The following is a 14,342-nucleotide window of genomic DNA, read 5'->3' as shown; positions in this document are numbered from 1 at the left end:
TGGGGAAAAGGAGTGCAAACACAAAGAAATTCTGTAAAGCCAGCAGCTCCCTCCTTGGGTGGTGGTGGTCCAAGGAAGGTTTCCCGCTCAAGCAGGACAGTGCTGGGAGCTGGTGGTGCTTGCAAAAGAAATCCTGCTCAGCTTGCAATGACACACTTTTTTTAGGTTTGCTTCCTGGAGCATCGTCCTCAGCAGTTGGTCTTGCTTGGAAAAAGTCTCCAGCCCCTGACCTGCAGGTTTGCTCTGCAGTTGCTGCTCTGGAGCTTGAGCCAGGTGGGGTAACGGCAAAATCTCTCCTTCCAAAGTAGTGCCTCTCTAGGCCTGCTGTTTATTCACAAATAGATACATGTGTTTGCAAATAAATGTACCCTTCCTGTGTGAACATGTGTTGGTGGATTTGCTGACCACCCTCATCATGCCGTGATATTTATTGGTGCATACTGGAGAACAGCAATTAACAGCAAACCCTTTGCAACTGCTGTCTGATCTTCTTGTCTTAATCCCTGACTATGCCACAATTGGGGCAGAAATTATCTCAATCAGACTAGGATTAGAAATACATGGGAGATTCATAATGAAGCCTGAATGGGATGAAGTATCCCTAGCAAGAAGTCTTTCTGGTTCTTTCAGAAACCCCTGGCTTCAAGTGAAAGGCTCTAGGACCCCCTCAGCCTCCTCTGCATATTCCTCTCTCCTTTTGAGAAACTTCATGGCATTTAATCACTTTGAGGCTTTTCCTCTCTGCAGTGACTGCAATTTGAAACGCAGGGGTCCCATACAAAAGGAGCAAGTGCTCAATGGGCTGTGTTAATATTCAGTGCCATTTACAATGGGTGCAGTTTGAAAAGGGGAGAATGGATGGTCTGGGAGCTGGGGGAGGAGGAGCTGCAGAGGGAAAATTCCCAGGGCAGGGGAGCGAGCATCTCAGTAGGCAGCCGAAAAAACGAACACACCATCAATTGTTCTCTAGGAAAATCAACCATTATTATGTGTTAGATACAGCTTAATTATTTTTTTTTCCTTTGCTTGTGCAAACTGCTCTACAGTTCTGTGGATGTAAGGTTTGGGGGTGGCTGTGCCTTGCGGGGGTGTTCCTAATCGGAGTTAAAGGGATGAAGGAGCAAATGTGAGGTTGATTGTCTTCTCCTTTCACTTCATGGCATCTGGAGGCTAGAGGTGGTAAACTGATATGTTTGGGAGCCCAGACACTTCAACGAGCACTTCAGGTACTTAAATGCTTCCTTGACCATGGGTGAGATTTCACTTACCTGCTAAAAAGTTAAACTGGTGCTGGAGTCTTGTCTCTGAGGGGGATTTGGGCAGTTGCAGAAGCACTTTGAGATGGGGCTTTAGTTGGTGTGAGCCCCACCTGGTGCAGGCAACTCCTGGAGCTCTGGAAGGATGCTCCCCAGTGTGCAGCTTTAGCAGAGCACGCTGGAAGGGTTCGAGGTGGCTTAGTGTTGAGGCACTCCCCCGGGTGCTGGGGAAGCACCTTCCTGACTCTGGGCATACACCTGGGCTCATGAATATATATGTATATATATATATCTGTATATGAATGCAGCTCCCACTGACTCTGCAGGGCAGCTGGGAATTGCCGAGTGCCAGGAGTCCCTGGCCATACCCAAGCAGTGCCTGCCTTTGGTTTCTCGTTGCTTTGATCTCTTGAAGGGGGGTTAAAGTTGTGTCTTGAAGTTCGAGTGGCTGCAAAATGGGATGATGGCTTTCATTCCTCAGTAGCCAGCTCTGATGAGAACTTGTGTATTGTCCCTGACATGTATGTCAACCCCACCCAGAAACTCAATTAGGGCTACAGGGCTTTTAATTGATCTTGTTGGCTGCCCTGCAAGACACCTTGGATTGAGTTAGCTCAGCTCATCAGCTTTTAACATAATCATTTTGTGCTGCTAACCTAATTGCCCAGTGTGACTCCCTTGTTTTGCAATGTGGAGCTGGATGGGATCATGTGGATGAATGGAGTAGAGATAATTTCAGCTAATGCTGCTGGGAAGAGCCATCTGCAGAAAATCTAGGCTTCGGGTTCATCAACTCTTCAGGGTTGGGCAGAAATTAGCACCTCCTTCAGGGCAAGGGGAGTGATTTAACATAGAGCATGTCTTTGAATAAATATAGCTCTTTGGTTGTGGTTTCATGCAGGCCTGGGAGCCTGGGCACCCACCAACAGCTCTCCCCTGAGGTCCGTTGCTGGTTTTTAGTGGCACATGAAGGAAGGAGCAGTGTGTGAGGCTGCAGGAAGAAACAAAGGGTAAATAACCCCTCTTTCCTATTTCCTGGTATGTGCAGCTATTAAATGATGTGCTGCAAGGTAATTTTTTTCTACTCTGCATAGGGGCCCAAATCAAGGATCAGGATGCCGTTGTGCTAGGGCACAACACAAAATACCTACTATTACTGTAGCTGAGTCATGCATTAATAGTTAACCAGGTCCTGCACTGCAGCCCAAGCCCTTCAACCCCAGCCACTTCCAGCTTCAGAGCAGGACTACAACACGTGTAGTATGTTATGCTCCCTCATTATATTTTCAGCATGCTGTCTCTCAAGCTGCAACCATATAATTTTGGAGGAATCTACAAGCAGGTCCTGCTATTTTGGGGGCACTTTTCAAGACCTGATGACAGTGACATGTCTCATCCAGTTCCAGGAGCATGGTTCACTTCTGCGTGGTTGCATTTTCAGTTTGAGTAAGAATTGAAGGATGGGTCTCAAACTGTAGACATGTGCCTAGTTTTTATCAGTGCTAATTGTGCTGGATGTGCCAGCAGGATGGTTGGTTATTTGCACTTTGGGCAGTTTTGTAGTTTACTGCAGTGGCTTTGTGTGGGTTTCAGCAGGAAAAGTATCATAGGCCTTTTACAGTCAAACAGCTTTACACAGAGCTAGAGATTTATAAAATGTATGCTCCAGTGTCATACACAAGTTGCATTTAAAAATTAATTACCTGTGTAAAGCTTTGTTCTGAAGCTAAAGTTTTGTGTGCGGAGAATTTGTCATTTTGGGGGGGGGAGGGGGGGGTGTTGGGCCTGTGTGTGTTAGGTAGTCTTGATATTGCTGCTTATAATGAGGCAGTAACTTACGTTTGTGAATTTATCTTTGGTGTCCTTTTTTGGACCCCCTGGGGCAATCTCATTAATTATGGCAATCTGCAGAGTTGTAGTCTTAAGCGCATTTATGGTACACCCTACTCACCTATGTGTATTGAAAATGTTTCCCTTTTGTTGAAGGCATCTGTTTTTATTAGATGAATCCTTTCATATTAGAAAACACACCTCTTCAGTGGAAATTTGGCTGTGAAATCTTGAAATAAGATGCTTTTTTCCTAGACCACCTACTCTAGCTGGCAGCTTTTTGCTCCCTGCAGAAAGGCAGGACAGTCTCTTGAGTGCAAGAAGGAAATGAGGGATGCAAAAAGCAAATTGGGGCTGTACTTCCCCACACACAGGGACATGGATTCATCCTCACCACTGACCTGTCTCTCCCTGGTTGCCCAAAGATTGCTGTGAATACTCCCAAACCCCGTTGTCTTTTGGTGCTGTGAATACTCCTCTGCCCTGGAGAGTTTACTGCCAACACCACCTACCAACTGAGCCTCTCCAACTATTGCCCTGCCAGTTCAAAACACATTTTGTCCAGGCTGTTTTATAATGGCACTTAAAGTCTGTTTTAGCCTACTGTGTGCCAATATAAACACAAGTTTTCTATGTTATCTATCATCTAAAAAATACTTACAAAAAATGACAGCTGGCCAGTGGGCTGGTGCTTGCAGAGTGCATGGCAGCGCTCAGCTAGCGCTGTTTGATAGCCAGTACAGATGGGTACTGGTGTTGGAGGTGTTCAACTGGATGTGCCAGGGCTTTGGAAGAGAATTCAGATGGAGATGGCAGGTTTACTGGGCGTTTTCTTCTGGTTGCATTGGAGGATGTGATGCTGGAGGTGTCCCGGGTGTGTAGGTTCCCCATTTCTGGGGCTTGATGTAGGCCATGCCCCCATAGGAGTTGGGGGTGGTGGGAGACCTTGTGGATGGGGAGCTGCTGGTCTGGGGGTTGTATCGTGGGTAATAAAACAGCTATCATAGGAAACAGCCTGGCTGGAGGTCCTGTGAAAAATTGCCCCCTAAATGTGTTCCAGTTGTCCAAACACTGGTGCCTCTCCTTCCTCCACAGTGTGTGTGTGGGGAGGCTGGAGCTAGCTCTCCATCACCACTGCCTGGGGAGCAGCCCCGAGTAGCCTTTGCTTGCTTTTTGCCGTGTCTGTCAGCTGCAGTCCACCCAGGTTCAGGAGCTGTAAAAAACCACCAGAAGCCTTTCTTTAGCACAGACCTAAAAAAATATTCTCTAGCAGTCTGGACAGCACAGGCTGTTCCTGCAGCAGCCCATTCCATGAGCAGGCAACCCAAATTTGGCTCTTCCCCAGCACAAGGTGGTTGCTTTGAGTTGGAGCTGGAAGGTGCATGGAGCCATGAGATTTCTTCCTTTCTTATGGGGCTTTGCAGCCCCGTGGGGATGAGGAATATGGCAGGAGTGCACGTGGCACGTGTTAGCAGTGACCCCTCTGTCATTTGCAAAGGGTGAGGAGGGATCTTTTGATACAGGCGGCATCTGGATGTTCATCACCTTCTTCGCATGCCCAGTTACTTCATTCCCACACTGGTTTGGCAATGGCATGGGCAATGTAGAAGTGCCAAGCATTGCTGACACGAGGTGGTTGGCTGGTGCTTGTCTCTTTGCTGCCTGTGGCCTGGCCTTGCTGGTGAGCCAGGAGAGCATCCCATAATCTGCTTGTCTGTGTAACTCACTATAAACTTTTTGTCTTCTGAATCAGGGGAAGAGTTGCATCTGTGCTTGTATTTCATTTGTTTTGGCAAAACAGGGAGACTTGTCCTGTTTTAGGAGACTTAAACAAACCGTATGATGTTTTATTTTGAAAAATGTCATAATACTTCCCACTTCTCCTTTGCTAAGCATATTTTTGTGCTGTACCTATGTACATTAATAAACAACTGTTCCTCCTTTTTCCTCAAACAAGTCTTCTAAGGCAGAATTCTTGACATTGAAGCAGCTTCGGATTATTTCTAGAGTAGGGCACCCATTCTGCATTAAATCAGTAAATATGATAGTGTGTATTTTTAGACCTCTGATTTGGAACCATTTGTGGGAGTTGTGCTGTTTTTATTGCTTCACATGGCTGTAAACCTCTTGTATATCTTCCTTCCTGCTTTCCAACCTATGCTATGAGGTGGTGACCACCTAAAAGCTGTTGAAACTGAAGTTAAGGGGTTTGGATGATTCTGTTCTTAAGAATGGATGATCTAACTGTTCCTGTTACAGTAGGTTAGCAAACAGAATATAATAAAATGATATGTAGGCAAGATCCACCTCTCCTTGCTCACTCACAGCAGAAGTTTTCTGGTTTGGGAGGAGGTCTGCAGAGCTGAAGCTTCACCCCTGGCTTCTGAGTGTTTTTGTCTCAAGCGGTGTCACTTGGTTTGCCTGTGGAACACAGACCTGGCAGCCTGTCTCTCCAGTCTGCAGGGATGCATGTGGGACTTCACTTCAGCTCCTGCAGTCTTAGTAAATGCATCTGTTTATCCCTGTGGGGCTGAGTCCAGCTCACCAGTGAAGTTGCTTGGGTTTTGACTTCTTGGTGAGCTGAACCCCTTCCAGGAACTCTGGTTTAATTCTTACTGACTTTACCAGCAGAGACATGTACTGGTCTCGGAGTTAATATTCACGGACAGAAAGTCATACAGATCTGACAAGATGTTTGGCTTATATTGTCTACTTAAAACAGCGGTTGGCTTTGCTCCTCCTTGGTGTAATAATCTCTCACAGGCAGGTACTGCTTTTTACCCAGGTTTCCTGACAAAGGAGGCTCTGCGATAGGGCATGTGTCTGTCTCCCCCAGAGCTTTTGATGCTATTGGCCAACTTCACTTTGAGTGAACTCAAATTTGAAATGCCTGCCTCTGTCATAGGCAGTAGGCTGGGGAGAGTGGCTGTATCCCCACTGAGGGGAAGGAAGCAGTGTGAGATTTCCCTGTGTGAGACAGAGAATCTGTGTGGGGGAGAATAGTGCTGTTAAACCATCCCTGCAGGAAAAGTGAATAACAGAGACCCAGCTGAGACACAAGCTCTGCTGAGCACTGTGCTTATCTAGGAGGTGGGTGAAGGAAGGATTCAGAGTCTTGCTGGGATGGTGCAGACATTAGTTAATATCCCTAGGTAGGGGCAGGGGGTTTGGTTCTGGGTTAGGCTGTGCATCGTTCCTGTGAGCAGCGGATGCTGTGGAGGCAGCATGTGAATCCTGGCCTCTTTGGGGACGGGCATGGTCGTTTCTCTCTGTATAAAGTGGTGCCACCCATGCAGTGGGGGAGTGCCTCGGCCAAAGCAGCAAGCCCTTGTGACTGCCATGGCCACAGCTGGGAATCCTTTTTGGTGACTCTCTGCTCCTCTCTTGGAGCAGAGCTTCCAGGAAGATGTATTTGTGGTCTGATGGGCATTGAGCAATCGGCTGTGGGTGGGAAGCAGTGGCCCTGGGCGTTTGCATCTCCCTGTGCCCCAGCAGCACTGTGGCAGGGCAGGGGCTGCTCAAGGGATCTGGGCTTTATAGCAGACGTGGGGGGAAGACAGAGCCACACAGCTGGGTGGCATCCTTGGGAGATGCCAAATAGCAGCCCAGGCTGTTTACTACAGCATTTCTCTCTCGTGGTTTCTAGCACTTGTGTCTCAAGTGCTACCACTTTGTGGTCTGCTTAACAAGAGCCTGACAAGCTGTCCTTCCAGCTGGTGGGGGCACTGGGACTGTGCCACATCCCTCTGTGTGTCTCTTAAGCCTGGGAGCTGGAGCAAGCCTGCCTTTTGTACAGACTGCACAGGCTATTTTCTGACACCTTCCCTGCACACCCCCCTGCCTGCCCTGTCCTCAGGTGATGGTCCTTTTGGGCAGCCCTGGTGCTGCTGCTGAGTTGGTGGTGTCTGCAGGTTGGGATCTGGTTACAGCTGTTTACTTTTTCTTCACTCTCCAGCTGCAAATACTTGAGTCAGCACAAAGGCAAGGTTTTCAAGCACCCTCTGTACAAGTTGTAATGCCAGTGTGGGGCTTGCTGGGGAACAGGCTGTGTGTGATTAAGCTGTTCAGGCCTGTCATATTTAAGTCAAAACACTACAAATCCACATTTTTTTGGGGGAGGAGGAGGTGGCAGTTGAACACCTTTGGTGCTGTGTGTTGATGTTGCTGTTTGTGACACATGACTAAAAAGAGGAAATCAGTGCAGACCTATGGGCTTGCACATTTGGAAACAAAATGAGGAAGTTTCCCTGTTCAACAATTTCCAATTGCTTCCTCTATGGTTTCCTGAGTAATTCTGATGGCTGGTTATAAAACAGTCTGCCTTGCTGTTGCAGGATGTATCATCCCTCGAATCTCCCTTTGGCCCACTGTCTCTCTGGGCAGCTCCATCCCCTCCCTTCAGGCTCCTTGTGCTGTTTGCAGATGGTGGCAGGAAAATTTCTGACCCTGGGGAAGGCAGTTTTCTGACCCTGCTGTGTGATAGACAGTAACAGCAACAGCCCTTGTGGGACTGGGGTGGGATAGGGAGTGGATTGAAAATGTGCCCCGAAATGTTTCAGGGAGGTTATGGTCTGTCGCAGCTGAAATGCCTTTTGACGGCTTTTATGCTTAAAATGCAAAGTCCCTCTTGGCTTGTTTGGGTGGCTTTGGAGCCACCTGGCCATGCCTGTCCCAGAGGAGCAGAGCTGGTCCTTCTCCTTGCATTCCCACGGTGTGGGAAGGAAGATTGAAGGATGCATGTTTAGGTCTGGGTCCGGCAGAGAGCAAAGGCAGAGGAGAAGCCAGGAAGGAGCCCACCAGTGTGGCTTCCTCTGCCAGGCCTTCAGCTGCTGGCTCCTTCACTATTCTCTGTGGCCACCTCCACTGAGGGCTTTCAAACCAAAGTAACCAGCTATATCTTGTCTGTGTGTGTGTAATAATTGATGGTGTTTTGGGGGCAATATGTGGCTGTTTCACCCATGCCCAGCCTTCTGCAATGGTTTTCTACCCTTGGTCTGCATTTGGCCCCGTGCTGTGATGATGGTGTCCCACAGCCTGGCAACTGGGAGTCAAAAGCATCTGTCCAGCTGGCATCTTGCAGGTGGGACTTGTTGGGGAGCAGGGCAGAAATAAATGACGAGCTGATGGGGCAGCAGCATTGTTGCAGCAGGAGCTGGGCCTTGTTTTGGCAGCCACCAGCAGACTACTGGCTTGGGCAAAACTCCTCAGCCTGAAAATGGTCCTGTAATTAAAGCAGTGAAGATGTCTCACCTAACGTAAGCCTATAAATATTAGGCTTTATGGATAATCTGGAGGTCTAGTTTTCACAATTTTGTGGAATGCAATGGATATTTCCAGAGGATAACTCAAGTATTGTCCCAGGAGTCATGCAAGCTGAGGACCAAGTGCATGCTTGCCCTTTGGTGCTTGTGGATGGGGGAGGTATTGGGAAGCGGGTGGATCCTGTCTGGGGAGAAGAGACTCTGCCCAGAGCTTTTTCTCAGCATGATCATCTCTGTAAAGGCCAAGAAAATTTGATCTGAAAGTCTGTTTTATTTATTCATTCCTAACTCGAGCCCTGCTTTGAGAGGGAGCACATGAAGGCCTTCAGCCATGCTAGGCACGCAGGCTGTACTGGCACAGCCATGTTTCTGTGCTGGAAGAGTATGTTTGGGATGATATTTGAAATGCAGCAGAAAACCCATGCTTCCTTCAGAGTTCTGACTCTTGCATTTTTCATCCTGGCAGACTTTAAAGTTTTCTGCAGCATTCAAGGGAACGCTTTGGTTTCCCCTTTGCCCACATGTCAGCATTCCTGAAGAAAGCAGCCTCAAGATTTGTGGAGCAGATTCTTGAAATTCTGCAAATGTTTTGAGCCAGAAGATGTTTCCAGAAACTGCCTGACCTAACAAAATGAGCTGGTAGGATTTGGACACAGCTTGGGGGAAAATGAATAAGGCATTTTTATTCCTCTTTAAATGAACGTCATTCTGTTTAAAACCACCATCCCCAGTCTTGGGAACTGTTGTGCTGCTACCTTGTTGCTGTTAAACCACAGCTGTGCTTACTTGAACAAACCAAAGAAGATATGCATTTTAAAACTGAGGTTTGCCCTGCTTTTGCATGGACTTCCCTAGTGACCGTAGCGATGTCATTTAAGGCTAGATCTGAAAAGGGGTTTAGGTACTTGAAGATGGGCTTGAGTGAAAGGGAAGTAAGGGTGTATGTCAGCTCATGTACCTGCAGGCACTGCAAACCTGCTTAAGCCTCCTGGGGATGTTCTGAGCAAATCTGGAGGTGATTCAGTCTTGTGGTCACCAGCACCCCCACAGTTTATACCCCGTAGCACTTGTGTGTTGCTGTCCTGGTCTGCCACGGATGCTCCAAATTTACATTCATGATGAGTTTTTTGTGGAAGAGCTCGGTTGTGGGCTGCTTTTGCCCAGAAATAGGGAAGCTCTGTCTTTTCCCTGGGGCTGCGTGGCCAGCAATGGCATTTTGAATGGGGAGCATAACAGCAAGCTTTGCTCGCTGCCTTCCGGTTCTGATTTAACTGTGCTTTTGCTGGTTGATGGGGTTGGGGTTTAGGTATTAGATGACTTCTCCCATGAGCGTTTTATTACAGGTGTGAAGATGAGTGACTGGGACAGGGGTGTGCAGTGTCACCACCCGAGGCAGCCGTGGGGAGGTGTTGGGAGGCAGGAAGGCTCCTGTGTCTGGGACTGTCAATCTGAGTATCTCTCAGTGTTTCTGAAGGTGAAAGCAGCAACCCCCAGTGCAGACGCATCGCTACCTTGACCCAAATATGAGTGTTTTGGGTTTTTTGTTTTTGCTAGCACGTTTCTGGTGTGCTAGGGGACTGTGGTATTAACATTTTCTCCTCAGAGAAGAGGTCTGACTTGGTCTGACATTGCTGATTGATTCCCTTTTTTTGTCCTCCCCCTCTTCCCGCTGGAGTCAAGAACCACTTCAAAGGCTCAGATGTGTGGGTGCCAGACGCCATGCAGTTATTGTTAGAAGAATCTGAAATATAATTGAAAACAAACCTTGTTCAGCCAGGCATATCTGGCTGTAGGCTTTCACTCACAAGAGATGGGTGCTCAGCCTCTTCTGCCAGATTTGGTGTCTATTCACTTGTCATGGCAGATAGATTGTCTGTGAATTGTCTTACATCTGGTCAATGTTTGCAAAATCTGGAAAGTGTGTATTTTAAGGAGTTGTTTTTCCTACCTAGAGACCCACACTGACTGACGCTCAAAAGTTACCAGCATATTTGTGGAATTCCTGGCAGTAATAAAATGCATAAAATTGGTATTGGCAGACTGATTTCCATAGAGATGTTCCAAGTCCAGGTTCCTCTGCTTGTCAAGCACAGAGTTGCCCTGCTGCCTTTTAAGACTTTTCTGTGGGATGTAGGATATTGTTTGACATAATGTCAAAAACATTTGTAAAAGCATGGATAAGACAGATGTCAGCATTTATTTTGGTTTTATTTGGTGTGAAAGTGGAGGTTGGTGTAGGAGGTTTGTAATCCAGTTTGGTTAGTTCTCTTGAAGTCCATGAGGCTGGAGGCTTCGGAAGGAGCCCAGCAGACTTCAGGTGCTTTGCGTGTAGGAGCTTTAACTTGCCTGATGCTGAGTATGAGCTGTTTGTAAATGTAATCTCACGGGGTGTGAAAACATCAGATGTGGTCGCAAGGGGCACAGTGTGTTTTAGGTTCCTGTTTCTTGTAGATATTTTCCCATACATAATTTAGAAGGATGCACCGAGTCTGTCTTGAATCAGAATTTGAACTGCTCCTGTCCACGTTAACCCAGGGTATTGCCCTGGGACTCGGATGCCACCCCATACTCAGTGTTAATGCATGTGCTTCATATGACCTCACTTCATGGATGTCACTTTGTCCCTCCTTGCTGCAGGTACCTGGATTGGGCCCTCCTTAGTGCTGGGGTGATGTCTGAGATGCTAAAGCCATTAGTACATCCAAGAGCAGGGAAGCACACCAGAGTGCACAGGGCTGCCTTCCTTACAGAGGTTACTCCTGTAGCCTACCTTGAAGAAAAAGGTCTCTCTGAAATTTAATAGGTCCTTTAGCTGCATGAAGTTTGCCGCATTTGGTGTTTCTTTTCCTTTTAATTTGCCTCCCCTACCAAAAGCACTAGTGTTGTTGCACATGTCTGACTGTCTGTTGTTTATTATCTCTGTTACACTGTGGTTAGTGCTCACACATGATATTTCTTTGGTTTCAGTACAGACTGAGCGGGTTGTCTGCCACTGGATCCAAAAAATGTAAACTATTTATAAATGAAAAATACTCTCCAGTTTTAAAGTGGTGTGTTGTCCCCGCTCCCTCCAGCATGTGCACATTTGGCTGATCTCATGTAATCACACTGATATAAATCCAGATCTCTAACAGTTCATGGGACTGGAGGCCACCTGGAGAAGTTTTGATGTGACCTTGTGCTCATGTGGGAGAACACAAAGCAATAGTGATAAAAAATAGTGGAAAAATGTTATTTGGCTGTGTTGCATTCAGCACAGATATGGGCCCAAACTTAGATAAACCTTCCTTCAGAGTTCAGGGATTCTTGATTTTGGTTTTCCAGTTGGGCTCATCTCCATCATAAGCAACTCATGAAAAATTGGGACAGAATCTTATTAATATGGCTTAAAATGACCTGAAACAACTGGAGTGCTTTTTTTAGTACTACTTACAATTAAACTGTTTGTTCTGTCTTTTGACTGTGTACTTAGTTTTATATTGAACTAACAGCCTATGTTTAGTCTCCCAGGGAAGAAAAATAAGAGGGGATTTAATAATATAATGAGGGAGACTGGGGTGAGTTTTCTGTGCCTGTTTGGAAAGCAGGGCAGGAGGTGAAGCTGGATGGGCCAAGAGGGGACAGGCTGGATCAAAGGCTGAAATGGCAAGCCCAGGGGCAGGAGAAGAGGCTGTGAAGTAAATACAGTGTGTTTGAGGAGCTTGTTAGCCAACAGCTGATGATTTCTGTAGAGAACAGGGGACTTTAGCTGAGTTTTTTAACCTGGTTGGAATGAGTAGTGCAAACTGATGGCCTAGGAGTGAGGCGTGTGAGGGGCAGAGCTGTTCAGAAAGTGTTCCTGAAAGAGCAGAAATTATTTTGAGCTATGGTGACATGGTTTTCCATGCAACTGCAGTGGCAGTAAATGAGGCAGGGCTGTTCTGCTCCCTTCTCCAATGTGGGAGATTACAGGGTAGCTGGAAAAAACAGGTGGGATTTTTTGGGAGGCTGTTCACAGCATCCCAGCTAGCCATTCAAACAAAAACAGTGGAAACTTTCTCATCACCAGTGCATTTAAGCAGCCTTTGCCATGTAGCTATGATTTAATCAGTCTGTAAATTGTGCAAAAACTTAGTAGTGTAACTGGTGCATAAAGGAGTAAAGCACGATGAGAGTAAATTCATTATAGTTTCCAAGTTTTCTCTGGACACTGTTTGCAGTGATGGCGATAATCCCTTTTTCTGCAGAACCCGATTGGTAAGAATATAGGGTTTAGGGTTTCTAATTTTGAGTATTTAGGAGCACCTAAACACATTTGCACTTCTGTCCCCCACAAGACAGCACTTGCTGGAAAAGGCTGTTGCAGGCTAGCTGGGATTGTGGAATGAAGCCTTTAATGTACTGATTGAATATTAATGAACAGCCAAGCAGGCGGGATGGTGCCAAAAAGCAGTGAGTGAGAAAGCCAACAATATCGGCGCGAACTTTGCACTCCAGAAAGTGTGAAGTGATGTTGGTGAAAGGAGTTTATTGCACAAGTGGAACACTGAGGTCCTCTTTGCCCGAATTGCTGTGCTAGTAAACTGAGGAAGAATAATTGGCCTGTGGAGCTTGGTGGGTTCCCATTAACCTGTTCTGCACCCCCTGAAATGCTACCCACTCTTTAAGTGTGTTTTGGCAGTATGGGTGCTTGCTCCCGAGTGTTCAGCGTGCTGTGGCTGGCATATGAAGCTGTAAGGCCTCTCAGAGCGCATGGAGCTACCATCCACATCTGGTTTGTATCCCCTTCAGTGGGTTTTATTTCAAGCTGTAGCGATCCATCTGCACCCTTCTCCTTGCCCAGTTCCGTCCTGTAGCACTGGGGAAGTGAAATCCCAGTCTGGAAAAAGCTACAAAATGGGTTGGTGTATGTTTTAATAAATATAATGGCTACTGATAGTGGTATACTTTTCCTGGTGTTTGGCAGAAATTGGATATCTTGGCTCCTGCCTCTTCATTAGACAGGTTTCTTAATCCTGAGCTCATTACCAAGTCCCTGGGATTTTTTTTTAAGGGCTCCCTGCTTGCTTGGAGGGGGAAGCTGCTCCCTGCCAGCCTCCAGCAGAGGCTTTGCTGCAGAGCCTGAGACCCACAGTGGGTGAGTGCTGGTGGTGGCATGTCCCCACAGGGCAGCCGGGGATGGACAGACCACTCGTGTGCAGTGGTTTGGTTTGTCAATCGCCTCGATTATGTCTTTCTGCTCCACAGCTCCCTCCAGGAATGTGCAGTATTTGGCGCGGGGGCTTGCGTTCGCTGTGCAGCCGGAGACTTTTCCATCGGGAACATTGGGAGTATTTAAGATGATCTCGCAAATATTTTTAAAAAAATTTTTTTTTAATTGGCCATGGGCCAATTTTTGCTTGTCTCTGATGCATAAAGTGGGTTTGAAAAAATGTTGTTGTTTCTCCCTCTCCCCCCATTTAAACATTTCAGGAATGTCAAGTCTTGTCAGTCTTGGCTTTGCTGGGGAAAAAAAAAAATCCCTTGAGGAGCCTGGGATGTGTTTTTTTTATGTGATCTCAAAACCCTGAGGGAAGGTACAGGAGGGAGGGAAAGAGCGGGTCTTTAACAAAAGCTTTCTTTATCCCAAATTTTAATGAGGCATTGCCATTAAATAGCAGCAACCACACAGAAATTCAGCCAACCTGACTTGGTTCTCTGATGCTCAGCCCCTCAGTTTATCTCACGCTCTCATTTTGCTGGTTCCTCCCTATGGCCCTTGCAGTGTTCCAAGGAAGATAAACCCCAAACTTGTAACATAAACCTGTTTGGAAGTATGGACAGATTCAGAGAAGTCTTTTCATCAATTTTTTTTTTTGGTGCAGTTACTAACAATCACCAGTAATCTGCATGGAAACAGGCACATAAAGTCTGGTTTCCTCAGGATTTCTGCCCCCAGGGCTGACTAATTGACTTCTGCAGGGTGTTCCTGTTATCTCTGCACTGTGTTTTAGTATTGCCCTCCTTCCCCACCACA

Source organism: Tyto alba, unplaced genomic scaffold (genome assembly GCF_018691265.1).
Source record: "Tyto alba isolate M040663 unplaced genomic scaffold, T.alba_DEE_v4.0 Super-Scaffold_3, whole genome shotgun sequence".
NCBI classification, from domain to species: domain Eukaryota; kingdom Metazoa; phylum Chordata; class Aves; order Strigiformes; family Tytonidae; genus Tyto; species Tyto alba.
This window is presented reverse-complemented; position numbering follows the sequence as displayed.